This window comes from Crocodylus siamensis, chromosome 4 (genome assembly GCF_052110815.1).
Source record: "Crocodylus siamensis isolate JL-2025a chromosome 4, ASM5211081v1, whole genome shotgun sequence".
Classification (NCBI taxonomy): Eukaryota; Metazoa; Chordata; order Crocodylia; family Crocodylidae; genus Crocodylus; species Crocodylus siamensis.
Genome location: NC_143398.1, coordinates 136,220,159 through 136,233,471, shown reverse-complemented (window position 1 = coordinate 136,233,471; position 13,313 = coordinate 136,220,159).

Below are 13,313 nucleotides of genomic sequence, written 5' to 3'. Positions count from 1 at the left end.
CTGTGCAGTCACCATCACCTAAAAGCCTTTTGGTGATAATACTTGTGCAGTTATTTAGTACTTGTGTATACTAAAGTACTTGTGTATACACATACTAAACAACTGCACAGTCATGACTGTGCAGCCAGTGTCTCATGTAGACACAGCCCTGGCTGCTGCTGCAGTGGGGGTAGAGCAGGGCAGGAGCAGCCCTGGACTGAGCTGCTCCTGTCAGGCTCAATTTGCTCCCACTGGGCACACTTTAATGAGCCTGCATTTTCTGTGCAGAAAATTCAGGTGGATAAATTGAATGTGTAGATGCACCCACTGTCCATGACTTAACAGGCCAGCACACTGTAACACTTGGTTGTCATCTGATGGTAGGAGAAGTGTGCCACTACTTTTACTCACCAAGGACTCTTACCAGGACAAAACACAAGGTTTGTTTTTTTTTTTTTATGATACATCGGGGGGGACCCTTCCCTCTTGGTAGCCCAGTTTTGTATCCAGTACATGCAGCGATTGCAGTTATGAGCTGCTTCCTCCACAAACCACTGGAGATTTTTGGTTGAACACTAAAAAACTGTTTTGCTTAGGAGCCAAGCAGCCATTGGTGGAAGCCAAAGAAAAGGCTGAGCCATATCTCACTCATCTTGGCTGTGTGGGGGTAGCAGGGCTACTTGCATATGGGAGGTGCGGAGGCAGGGGCCTAGTGCATACCTGCATGCTATTTGTCTCACCAAGGACTAAAGGGGAAACATGATGCTTTATTTCCAAGTGAATATAAAAAGTAGGGAAATCTCAGTCCTGAGTTTCTATTCCATGAGGATCCCTTTTCACTACTGGAGGAAAGCCACCAGAGATGCCATCAAGCCCCTTAGCCAGATGTCAGTTTTGTCCTCAGCCATTCTACCAGCCCAGCAGCTGGCTGTGTAGAAAATAAGTAGTGCTTCTGCAGTGCTATGCCTGGCTGGGAGAGGAGCCTGATGCTGGGCCTGCTCCTAGCCTAGGCATAGGATCAGGAAGGGACTGTAGCTGAGAGGGTTTGCAGGGCAGCTTTTCTCTGAGTGACAGGGGCCAGGGTAAGCAAAGCATAAGCGAGAACAGCTCTGAAGTCTTGTGATCAGCTGGCTGGCATGGTCCCTGCTGGTTCTCCATTCTTACATAAGCATCCTCATAGGTTTCTGCCTGATACCTAGGACACAGACAAAAGCGCTATTTTTCATGCAATCTGGCCCCTGAAAGTGCTCTACAGCCATGCCATAACACACCTACACAGCTACAGTGTTTTTAAAGTGGCCTATTGCATGAAAAAGTAACCATTACTAAATCAGGCAATAAATGAAGGTGCTGTAAATTAAAGCACTTTAAGGAACTTTCATAAAGTTCCCTGTGAGGGTTACCCGTCATGCCCCTGGTCTGCCACAGGGAAGAGGTGGAGAGTCTCCTCCTACGCTGCCAGGGAAGGAAGGGGAGAGCACAGCACAGCCATCAGGGGATTCTCTGACAGCCTGGCCAGCTGCTGGCAAGAGACCAAGCCCAGAGGTGCAGCCATCTGGCAGCAAAGGGGCCCTTGCCAGCATCCCCATTCCCAGGGAGGGTCTCCAGTGCCCAATGGCACTGCTCAGGGGTCTATTCCCTGAGAGAGCCCCCACACATGGGGGAGTCCCTGGCAGCCCCACTGGCTGCGAGCCTGGACATACCAGACTGCCAGGCTTTCAGAGCAGGTTACAGCACCCCCTGCTGCCTGGTGTCAGCCAGTGCATGGAGGATCAGAGCCCCCACCATTGAACACTGAACATCTGTTTACTTTTAATGACACTAACTTTATGCACTTTGTGTAAAGCACTTCAAGTTACAGCATGACTAATAACTTACAGAAGCACCCCTAACCTGCTCTCACGACTCTGTTAGTAGAACTTCCCTTCCCCTACTGTGTCAGATGTATGCCCTGCTGGGTTCTGGGGAACGTTTCTGTTGCACAAAGATATTCTTCAGTTGCTTACAACTTTGCCTAACTTTAATAGTTTGGGCTGTGCCATTTACCATTTGGGTATGCAAACATGAGTCACAAGATAAACCCAGAGTTTTCAATTAGGAATCCTTAGTGTTAAAACCATGTTGATCTGTTGTTGGTTTCCTGAGTTCTTTGGAACAGAAAAAAAAATGCTCTATTATTTTTTCCATTGCCACAAAACGAGTCAAAACTAAGACCTGGCATTTTCTGAAGTATGCCTCAAGTCTGAAAAGGTTGAAAATCATCTATCTAGCTCTCTGTCCCACAGCTGCATTGGTTTAGCAGCCCTTATAGAAGTAAACAAACTAAATTTCCTTTGCCTGTCTGAAGTGTGCACTCACTTCCATAGAGACATGGGGGTGTCAGAAGTTGTCACAGTTGTGTAGCTTTGTAATTTGGGTGAAGGGCATAAAGTCATTTTTGCCCCGTCTCTTCCTTTTCTTCACTCCTGCTCACCAACAGCTCCCTGTAGTCTCCTCCTTCCACTCCACTCTCAGTGCCATAGGCTAACTCCACAGAAGGACAAAGGCATAGCAATGTGTGGCATGGTGGTGCCTGGTTACCACACTGGAATTTGCAGCTGTGGGCAAGGTGCCCGGGCTCCCTGTACAACGTAGCAGAAGTTTCACTGGGTTTGCAAAAGCTGGCAGGTTGAGTGGGTGGGGCTAGTCAGTAGGAAATGCTACAGAACAGTATACAGCTAAACCCCACCCTTCCCCAGGACTTCAGTATTTTATTCTGGGCTCTGAGAAGCCACCTGCTACCTGGGCCTCGCCAGCAGCAATCTTCTTCTGGACATACTGAGTGAGGGAAAGAAGGATCACTCCTGTGACAATGCTCCCCTGCACAGCATGACTCAATACAGAGCACTTGCATGGATGTAGAAAATGTGTCTTAAACTCTTTTCTGTTCCTGAAGTGAGTCCAAGCTTAAATCTTGCAAGAAAGCACCCTAATTAGTATGACATTGTCCCCATCCCCAGCTAGCCTCTCATGCCCGTTGTCAAAGATGCTCCACTCTGTATTCATTGAGTCAGAGTGAGACATACTTGCATGCATGTACATGTACACAGACATACACAAATCAGAGTGACTGTACACTAGTGCTTAGGGCACTCACCTACCTGGGGGAGCGTAGAGCTTGGTGTAGTCCTTTCTCCAGTGACTGGTCTGTTGATCACAAGTTTGGACTTCAGCTCCTAAGCCCTTTTATGGCACAAGCTGTGAATCCCAGTCACTTATACACCTGGAAACTCAGTAATGGCCCTGAGGGTTGCCCTGGTATCACTGAAAGCATAATGGAATCTGTGAGGCTGCCTAACAAGTATCCAGTTGGACTCCCACCCCTGAGGCAAAGTTTGCAGAACCAGCAGTTAGGAGGTGGCATTTTATTTGCAAGCCAAATAGATCTGATGTGAAAATAACCATGAACACTGGAGACTCAGAGAGAGTCACTTCAGAGCAGAGAGAGAGAGATGTTTTAAAGTGGACAGTCAAGAGATTAATGGATACCTGGGTTTTTCCCTGACTGACAAGCAGAAAAAGTTCCACTTATTATCCACCCAAGAAGGGTGTTTGGGCCCAAAAGCTTGTAAAGAACACATTTTCCAACTATTTAGTTGTCTAATAAAAGCTATCACGTTTACCCAAAGAACCTTGTCTGCCTGTGTCCTTAGACAAACACTGCTACAACCAACATCCCCAAAACTTATTGTTCTGACTCACTCGCCTGGGTTAGAACTGTAGTTAGTCACTCAAGCAGCCACATTTTGCTGGAACAAAGTGAAGGGGAATCAACTACAGGCGTGAAATGAAGGGAACCTGAGTATGTTAGCTAGGGTTACTGTATTTCCACTTCCAAAAAAAGAGGACACCAGTCAGGGGAACACTTCACTCTCAATCCATAGCCCCCTGGTCCTGTTGCTACCACTCACTCCTGATCTGCAGACTCTTGCCCCACTCCTCCCAGGCTATGCTGTTAACCATCAGTCCCAACCCACAACCCCCCCTCACCCCCCATCCCTGCTGCTGCCCCTCACCCTTGACCTGCAGACCCCCGACCCTGCCAGTGCTCCTCACTTCCAACCCACAGCCCTTGCCTGCCCCCCCCAGCTATGCTACTGCCCCACACTCCTGACCCACAGCCCCTTCCTTCCCAGCCCTGCCAGTCCCCTGCTCCCAAGCTACATCCCCTGGCTCTACCAGAGCTCCTCACTCCCAATCTGCAGCCTCCTGCTCCCTCCAGCCCTGCCGGAGGGGGTCCCCAGCTGCCTGTCCTAACCAGGCCATGGTGCAGCACCTCCAAATCATGCAGGCGGCAGTGGAGCAAGTTCAGCCCTGGTGCAGGTGGGAGGGGAGAGGAGTACAGGCCTGTGGCACCCCCCACCCTAGGCTGGGGCTCCAGCAACAGGCCAGGAGGCCTGGCCATGTCCCCGCTCTCCCCAGCAGCATCTCCTGGGGCTGCCCAGCCCCCACAAGCATGGACACCAAAAGTTTACAAGGGTGGGCGGCAAGGTGATGCACCTCAGGAGGAACAACCGGCACCATACCTACAGGTTGGGGAACTCCCCTCTTATCAGCACAGAGGCGGAAAGGGATCTGGGGGTCATCATTGACTCCAAGATGAACATGGGCCAGTAGTGTGGAGAGGCAGTCATGAAGGCCAACCGCACCTTGGCATGCATCCACAGATGCATCTCGAGCAGGTCCAAGGAGGTGATCCTCCCCCTCTATGTGGCACTGGTCAGGCCACAGCTGGAGTATTGCGTCCAATTCTGGGCACCACACTTCAAGGGGGATGTCGACAGCATGGAGAGGGTCCAGAGGAGGGCCACTCGTATGATCAGGGGACAACAGGGCAGGCCCTATGAGGACAGGCTGCGGGACCTGAACCTGTTCAGCCTCCACAAGAGAAGGCTGAGGGGGGATCTTGTGGCCTGTTATAAACTAGTCAGGGAGGGATCAGCAGGCATTGGGGAAGTCACTGTTTCCCCCGAGCACCGCCAGGAGTGACCAGGAATAACAGTCACAAGCTGGCAGAGGGTAGGTTTAGGTTAGATATCAGGAGGCGCTACTTCACAGTCAGGGCGGCTAGGGTCTGGAACCAGCTTCCAAGAGAAGTGGTGCAGGCTCCTACCCTGGGGGTGTTTAAGAGGAGGTTAGATGAACATCTTGGTGGGGTCATTTGACCCCAGTACTCTTTCCTGCCATGGCAGGGGGTCGGACTAGATGATCTGCTCAGGTCCCTTCCGATCCTACAAACTATGAAACTATAGATGCTGCTGGCCAGGCCACATAGCTCCCTGCTGCCCTCAAAAGCCCACCCCCCTCAGCCCCTTCCCCCACTGGAGGGGCAGGCACCTCCTCCTGTCCTGCCGTAGCCCCGGCACCTGGACAGCTTCCCCCAGCGACAGCAGGCACCTGCCCTGCTCACACACCCATCCCCTTCACATATACACAGAGCAAAATCCCAGACATTTGTTCAGATTTTAAAAAAACTGCCTGGACAGAGATCGGAGGACTCAAAAGGAGGACATGTCTGGGAAAACCCAGACGTATATATGGTGACCCTAATGTTAACCCTACTTGGATGTCTTATTCAGAAGTAAATTGACTCTAGTTTAGTCCTCTCTGCCTTCACTTTCCTTTGGGTCCCCTTGCAGGCAAGTCCTTAAAGTGTGCTTAATACAAATGAAAGGACTTGCTGAGACAGAACAAATGAGGGTGTGAAGGCTGGTTAAAAATAAAAAATAAAAAAGCTGCTGTTGGTTAAATTTTTGTTTGATGAGCAAGTTGGTCATGATTCAAGCTGTCTGCGTACAAAAAGGCTTTTCTTTGTAAGCCACTAACTCGATGAATCACCCTAGAGATAGATCATGCCTTCAGATGCATTGTATAGTGTTTCTCCAGCACAGTCACAGGCTAGTATCTTCCATCGACTTTGAGGACTCAAAGGGTACATATTCTTTCACTGGGAGACTGTTACACAAACAGGAAAGTGCCTCTCAAAAGGGGAAAATGCCATGAGCATGCATACTTTGTTTGCTTTGGGAAACAACAAGCACAAGTTATGGGAAATATTTTCCAGCTGCCTGCCATTGCTGTGATCAGAGCAATAGGCCACACAAAACCCATAATACACTTGGGCAAGCAGCTCATTGCATGCATGGACCAGCAAGCTGAGGTAGGGCACAGTTTCCTATTAGGCCAAGGCAGTTTGGAAAGGAGCAGTGGTAGTGGCCAAGGCTGCTCAAGCACAGGAATACAGCTCTTCCTTTCATTCCCTTGCTCTCTCTGGGGATTTGTTTCAGGTGCTGCATCTCCTTCATTTTGCGGATTTGCATTTTGAAGACATAGCAGGGTTGGCTTAAAAAAAAACAACTGCATTTTTGTATCCCTACAAAAACCTTACTTAAGAGATCCTGCTCTCCTGCCACCAGCTGAAATTAAAGTAAAATTAAGCAACTGCCTGTTTCTGTTTCTCTTTTTGCACTCCTCCAAGGAAACATCCCTCATGAAAAGAAGAGATAGATTGGGGCTTTTCCTCTGGACAATTTTTCCCTTCTTAGTGGAGAACATTAGGGCTCACTAACTCTCCAGCCAGAGAAGAGCATCATCAGTAGCCTCAGCTCCTTCATGTCCTCGGGCATGAGAGGATGATGGGGCATTCTGCGAAAGCAGGAACCCATGACGGGAAAAGTAAGAGGAACAGTCTCACCACACTTCAACAGAGATTATAAACGTGCCAAAGGCACCCAGAAAGAGACTAAGGGACAGAATATTACATTAGGGGCTGAAAAATACAAAGTGTCTGCCTCTGCTGAGTTCCTCTACCTACACTGACGGGATGCAAAGACACCAGCCTTGTGTAATAATGTACTGGTTTGTACTTCTCTGAAGTCCCCCATTCTGCACCAATATCCTGGATCAGTGTTGGAGTCCGACCTCTGTGAGGACACTGGCCTAGTGAGATGGGCTCCACTCACAGCATAGCAAAGGCCTTGTGGAACCCATTGCATACTAAAAACAGGAATAAAGTGTTCACATCTAGGGCACCTATACATGTGCAGTGAGGATGCTTCAAAGCACTGCAATTACAGTGTGGTGGAGCAGACTCGATAATCAAGTCTGCTGGAGCATCGTAATCACTGTGCTCCAACAGACTCCAGCATCACGTGCATCAGAGTTCCCACCCTGAAAAATGGAGGTGGGAATGCTTTAACTAAAGCTCATTTAATGAACTTTAGTTAAAAAATGGTGGTAGGGGTGCTTTAGCACAAGGATGCTAATGCATGTGACACTCCAGGTGTTTAATTAAGCACCCCTCCTCCACACACAGGCTCCTGGATCACATGTATAAATGCCCCTAGAGGCTAGTGGACATGTGAGGGATTTCCTCCATGTTGTTGTTATGCTTAACAACATATGCCTGGGTGACTCCACACACAAGTGAACTCTGGCATTTTATAGCCTTTGAACCATCTGATGCATCACAGATGAGAACACTAGTTTGTTTGCTGGTCAACATTCATCTGTGGAGATTTTGATATGGCCAGATAATAGATTTTATTACTTTTGAGTTATAAAAATGAACAGCACTTAGAAGTGCTTAGCACAGCAACAGGAAGGGGGGGTGGGGGAAGCAATATTACTGTCCAACAGCAGTTGATTTCCTCCTGCTTTGTTGCACTGATATTTAAAACATGAGGGAGCAAAAAAGCCAGAGAAATTAAACTGCAATGGGCAGTAAATGCTAGCATTTTTCAAAGCAATCCACTTTACCAGAAATTTAGAGGCCTAGGAGAATAGCATTTTTCTTCATGAAGCTGGAAGTGTCAGTTCACAAAATGTTATCTTTTTTGGGATGTAGATGGTAAGGGCACAGGCTTGCTGATGGCACACAATACAAATTGCTGGCTGAGCTTTCTGATATATATGACATGGATTAATAGTACTATTTGTAAAACCCTGTGTATTTTGTTTTGTCAGCTGTGTAAAAGCAGAACAATTTCAAAGAGTTAATCAATGAAAAAGCTCCTAGATGCTACAGGATGTTGAGCTAAAGAACCTACATATTTAATCAAACGGCCTGTTACTATGGGGTCATTATTTCTTTTTTCTCAATTGGAGATCTATGAAGTAGACAACATGATCCACTTTCGTTCACAGCAGTTCAACACCACTGGTAGCAATGTCTTTGTACAAGCCTGGAAAAAAGTAAACAAGTCCAGAATTTGACCTTCACCTTATAAATCATCACCATTAATAAGAACAAAGACACTGCTCAGTAGTGTATGAAACTGGCCCCCTATTTTGTTCCACTGCTAAAACAGCAAGCAGTTTATGACTCAGTTGGAAATTTCTTAAACTACAGTTGGGCCTTGACATCTTTTAGACAGGATATGTTACTCAACAGAAGCAGGGCAATTCCTGTCCATTTCTGATAGCTTTCCTTCTGACAAAGGAAACACAGACTGTCAGTAAGATAAGAGATCCTAACTATGCCCCTGTCATTTTAAACAGGAAATAAATACACTCCAGCATTCGGCCTTATTTGCCATGTCTTAGATGAAAGTCTCTAAGCAGAACACTGAGTTTGAACCAAAAATGTGCGACCTTAAACCCAGGGTGGAGTAACTGTTTCTCTGCAAGTATGATCCCTGTCTAGTACTCTTAACCCCAGATCTTATTAACTGAATTGTAGGAAGAGAGATAAAGCGGGCAGGGCTGCTCTCTATGTTAAGTAGCATTATACATCTACCCCAATCAAAATGGGATTGGAGGAGGAGAAAGTTGAGGCACTGTGGGTTAGGATACATGGGGGTCATGGGGAAAGGGACTTGGTGGTGGGGGTCTGCTACAGACCACCACACCAAGAGGAAGAGCTAGACTTGGAATTCTTGAGGCAGCTCTCAGAGGCTGTATGGTCTAGGGACGTGATCATCATGGGGGACCTAAACTACCCTGACATCTGCTGGGAGGAGCAGTCAGCCAAATCCAACTGTTCACGCAGGCTCTTAACCTGTGTGCAGGACCTTCACCTCACACAGGAGGTATACAGTCCCACTAGGGGGAATGCCTTACTGGACTTGGTGCTGGCTATGCAGGAGGACCTGTGAGGAGCTGCAGATTCGTGGTCACCTTGGGGACACTGACCACCAATCAATCGAATTCACCATACAGCGTAGGGTGGGTAAGATAATTAGTAGGGTGAAAGTGCTTGACGTTAGGAAGGCTAACTCTAGTGGGCTTAGGAGTCTAGGCAATGACACTGCAGGAGAAAAGTATTGGTGAGACGGGAGTCCAGGAAGGGTAGTCGTTCCTGAAGAAAGCGATCCTTTGGGCAAAAGGGGGAAAGGAGCCGAAAGACTGGACTCGATGATCTTCCGAGGTCCCTTCCAGCCCTAATGTCTATGAAAAACTTCCATGGCTAAACAAGGAAATCCAGGGGAGCTGAAGGGCAAAAAGAAGGTATATAGACAGTGGAGTGAAGTATACCTACTTGGCCCGCGCTTGAAAGAAGGCAGTTAGAAAGGCAAAAGCAACTATGGAGCTGAGGCTGGCAACACAATAAAGTCTTTTTTTTTTTTTTTTTTTTAAAAGGTATGTAGGGAGTAAAAGGAAGGTGCAGGGCAGCATAGGACCCCTACTGAACAAGGAGGAGCAATTAGTGACAGAGAGGAGGGACAAAGCTGAGCTATTCAATGAGTTTTTCACCTCAGCATTCCTGAACAGAGCTCAAGGTAAGTCTCCTAACAGGTTCTCAGATGGGCATAGAGGGACACCAGCCCACCAACTGTTGATGCTGACTTGGTGCAGAGTCACTTAGATGGACTGGATCTGTTTGAGTCAGCAGGCCCGGATGAGCTGCATCTGAGGATACTGAAGGAATTGGCCAGTGTCACAGCAGAACCACTGGCGTGGCTGTTTGAGCGCTCATGGCACTTGGGTCAGGTCCTGGAGGACTAGAAAAGGGCCAGTGTGGTCCCTACTTTCAGGAAGAGGAGGAAGAAGAATATGAGTAATTATAGGCAGCACAGAAGCGGAAAGGGATCTTGGAGTCATAGTGGACTCCAAGATGAACATGGGCTGTCAGCGCAATGAAATCATCAAATGCATGACAAATAGATCCAAGGAGGTGATACTTCCCCTCTGTGTGGCATTGGTTAGACTGCAGTTGGAGTACTGCATCCAGTTTTGGGCGCCATATTTCAAGAAGGATGTTGATAGACTTGAAAGGGTCCAGAGTGGGGCCACTCATATGGTTATGGGCTTATAGGACAAGCCCTATAAAGGAGAGACTGAGGGACCTGGACCTCTTCAGCCTCCGCAAGAGAAGGCTGAAAGGTGATCTTGTGGCCACCTACAAATTCGTTAGGAGGACGCAGCATGGGATCAGAGAGGGTCTGTTCACCCTTTTGGGGCAACAAGGAACAATGGTCACAAATTGACAGAGAACAGATTTAGGCTAGCTAACAGGAAAAACTTCTTCACAGTAAGGGTGGCCAGAATTTGGAATGGGCTTCCAATGGAGGCGGTGCTCTCTCCTATCTTGGGGGTCTTTAAGAGAAGGCTGGATAGGCATCTGGCTGTGTTCATCTGACCCCAGCACCCTTTCCTGCCTAGGCAGGGGGTCAGACTTGATGATCTGTTGAGGTCCCTTCTGACCCTAGCATCTACAAATAAGTGATGGTTAGAATAGAAAGTGATAAGATTTTTTTTTAAAATGGATGTAGTCTATATTGTATATAACTATACAATAGTGTGTAAGTGCTTATATAGTAGGGCTATGCAAAACAGCACCGTTCTACTTCGACTTGCGTTTCGATGGAACAGCGTTTCATTTTGAATTTCGTTTCTATTCGAAACTGCTGTTCCGTTTCATTGCCTCAAAACAGTTTTGCTGTTTTGACATTTCACCCATAGGCTATAATGGAGAAGCTTGAAATAACCTACAACTTTGTCATTTCCAGCCAGATTTGGATGCAACTTGCAGGAATGGTAGCCTCTTCTGAGGGCATGAAATCTGCCAAGTCTCAAGGAGATGGGTGCTGAGGTTTCTGGTAAACTGCACCTCAAGCTGTGGACAAGCAAAACTCATGACATAGGTGACACTGTGTGCATGTTAAGGCACAGCAGGGTGAAAACCGCAGGCTTGCTAGCCCCTGCTGAGGTCACACAGTCTGTCAGCTATCAAGGAGATAGGTGCAGGGCTTCTGGGGCCCTGCACCTCTGGTTGCTGACAGGCAAAACTGGAACACACAGTTCAGTAACTGACACCAAAGGAGAAAGCAGGGCAGTTCAAACAATGCTGCCTTTTATGCAGTTTTTCCATCCCTTCCCCAGAGCACTGGGATTAGAAGGGACCTCAGGGAAGGATGACAGTCACTGGCCAGCTACACAGTCAATGAGAGCAATCCTTCCCTCCTTCCTATCCTTACATTAGTTTCTGTTTCTTTGCAGGCAAGCCCAGCTTGAGCTTCAAAACAGTTTGAAAATTTTGAAACGTTTCAACTTGCCTCATTTTGTTTCGAGGCTGTTTTGAAGCTCTGTTCCATTTTGATTTTGCTGTTCAAGCTCAAAACAAGTCAAAACAGCACTGAAACAGAACTGCCGGCAAAATTTCGCACAGCCCTAATATGTAGGCTATCACTGTATAGAGACTAACAATATTAATGGAGCCACATTAAGGATGAATTGGTCCCTTTGTAGGATACAGAGACTATCCTCCCTTCCAGATACAAATATCCCACTGCTTATCATGACAGACATGAAAAATGTTTTTATCCAAAACACCAAACTAAATAGTACCAAATATGGAAATTATTTGGACAGTTTCACCCACGCCATTCCTAATGACATTCTGAGATCCTGATTGGCTAAATGACATTTTCACTGGGAGGGTCTGGCATACAGATTCAAACCAAGCTGAAAACAAGCACAGGGTCAAAAAGAGTTATTAGGAGGTTTCAGAGCTAACAACTAATTGCAATGAAGACTACCTTTCACACTTTTGAGATATCAATCTCAGATTGGCTGCACTGGGCTCACTCTCCCTGCTACCAATCACGGTAGTTAGAAAAGTTTGCTCCCTGAAATGAAAACTTTAAGAGAGTCTGCTGCAACAGTTTCTAGTGAATTCTGATACAGCATGTGTGGAGAAGCATTCCTTATAGCCAGGCCAGAGAGATTCCTGCTCAAATGCTCTAACAGTTTCACAAGATGCATCAGTTTACCTATCTTCAACACTGATATCAGGCCACTTGACAGAATATAGCCACCCTTACTCCTTGGCTGCAGACAAATTAGACAAAAAGCTCCAAGATGAAACTCCCCGAGGGTCTCAGAACTACAGATTGCTTCTTCCTATTGACACACTTTCTGCCATCTTTGGCTTGGCTGACAGCATGCTCTTTACTCAAAAGGACACTGCTACTGTACCATGCACTTCTGTCACCTTCAGGCCAGGATACAGCACACAGAAGGTAGACAGTCACATAGAAGATCACTACTCATGGTACATGCAGCAGCCCATTCATCGTTTCTCCATTTCTTCTGCCGTCTTCTTATCCACATGAGAAGTTAATTCAAAGAGTTTGCATAGGACTTATCCTCACCTTCATCAGAATCTGTGGCTCACGAGGACTGCTTTGCTCCATTGGATGATGCACCTAAATACTCCTAGAATAGGACCTGCAGGTCCTGGGGAAAAAGTAATGCTATAGGACACTTGACCAGAGATTAAATTAAGCCACAGCTTGACAGTATACAAGTATATATTTATCAGTTCAGACTTTCCTCACCACCTACTGGCAATATGCAAGAGAATCAAGAAGGTGACCTTTTGGTCACATTTATCTTCTCTCAAGAATAAGCTGTTGGATCAGACCTGTGTATTTTGTACAAGGAAAGTGTCATCCATTTAAAAAAAAAACAAAAAACCCTGTCCACGTTACAGATCTAGTTTTAGACATTCAAATCCATGCCAATTTCACAGGGGGATCTGGTTACAAACTTGATTTCCTTATTCTATAAATGGCATATGTTGTGGATATGAATATGTGGGAATAGGTAAGTATACACTGAACCCCCACTGGAGTGTTCTGCCCCCCACCGCTACCTTTTATATTGCCTGGAACCCATGAAATGGGATCAAACTGCTGATGTTAGTCCTCCCACACTGTTTATGCCTACTTCTCCCTAGGGCTCCCTACCTGTAACTGATCTATTCTTATCTTCTGAAATGTACCTGCTCTAGAATCACATGGTATATTTTCAGTAGTTCTCAGACTTTTTTTTCTTTTTTTTTTTTTTTTTAA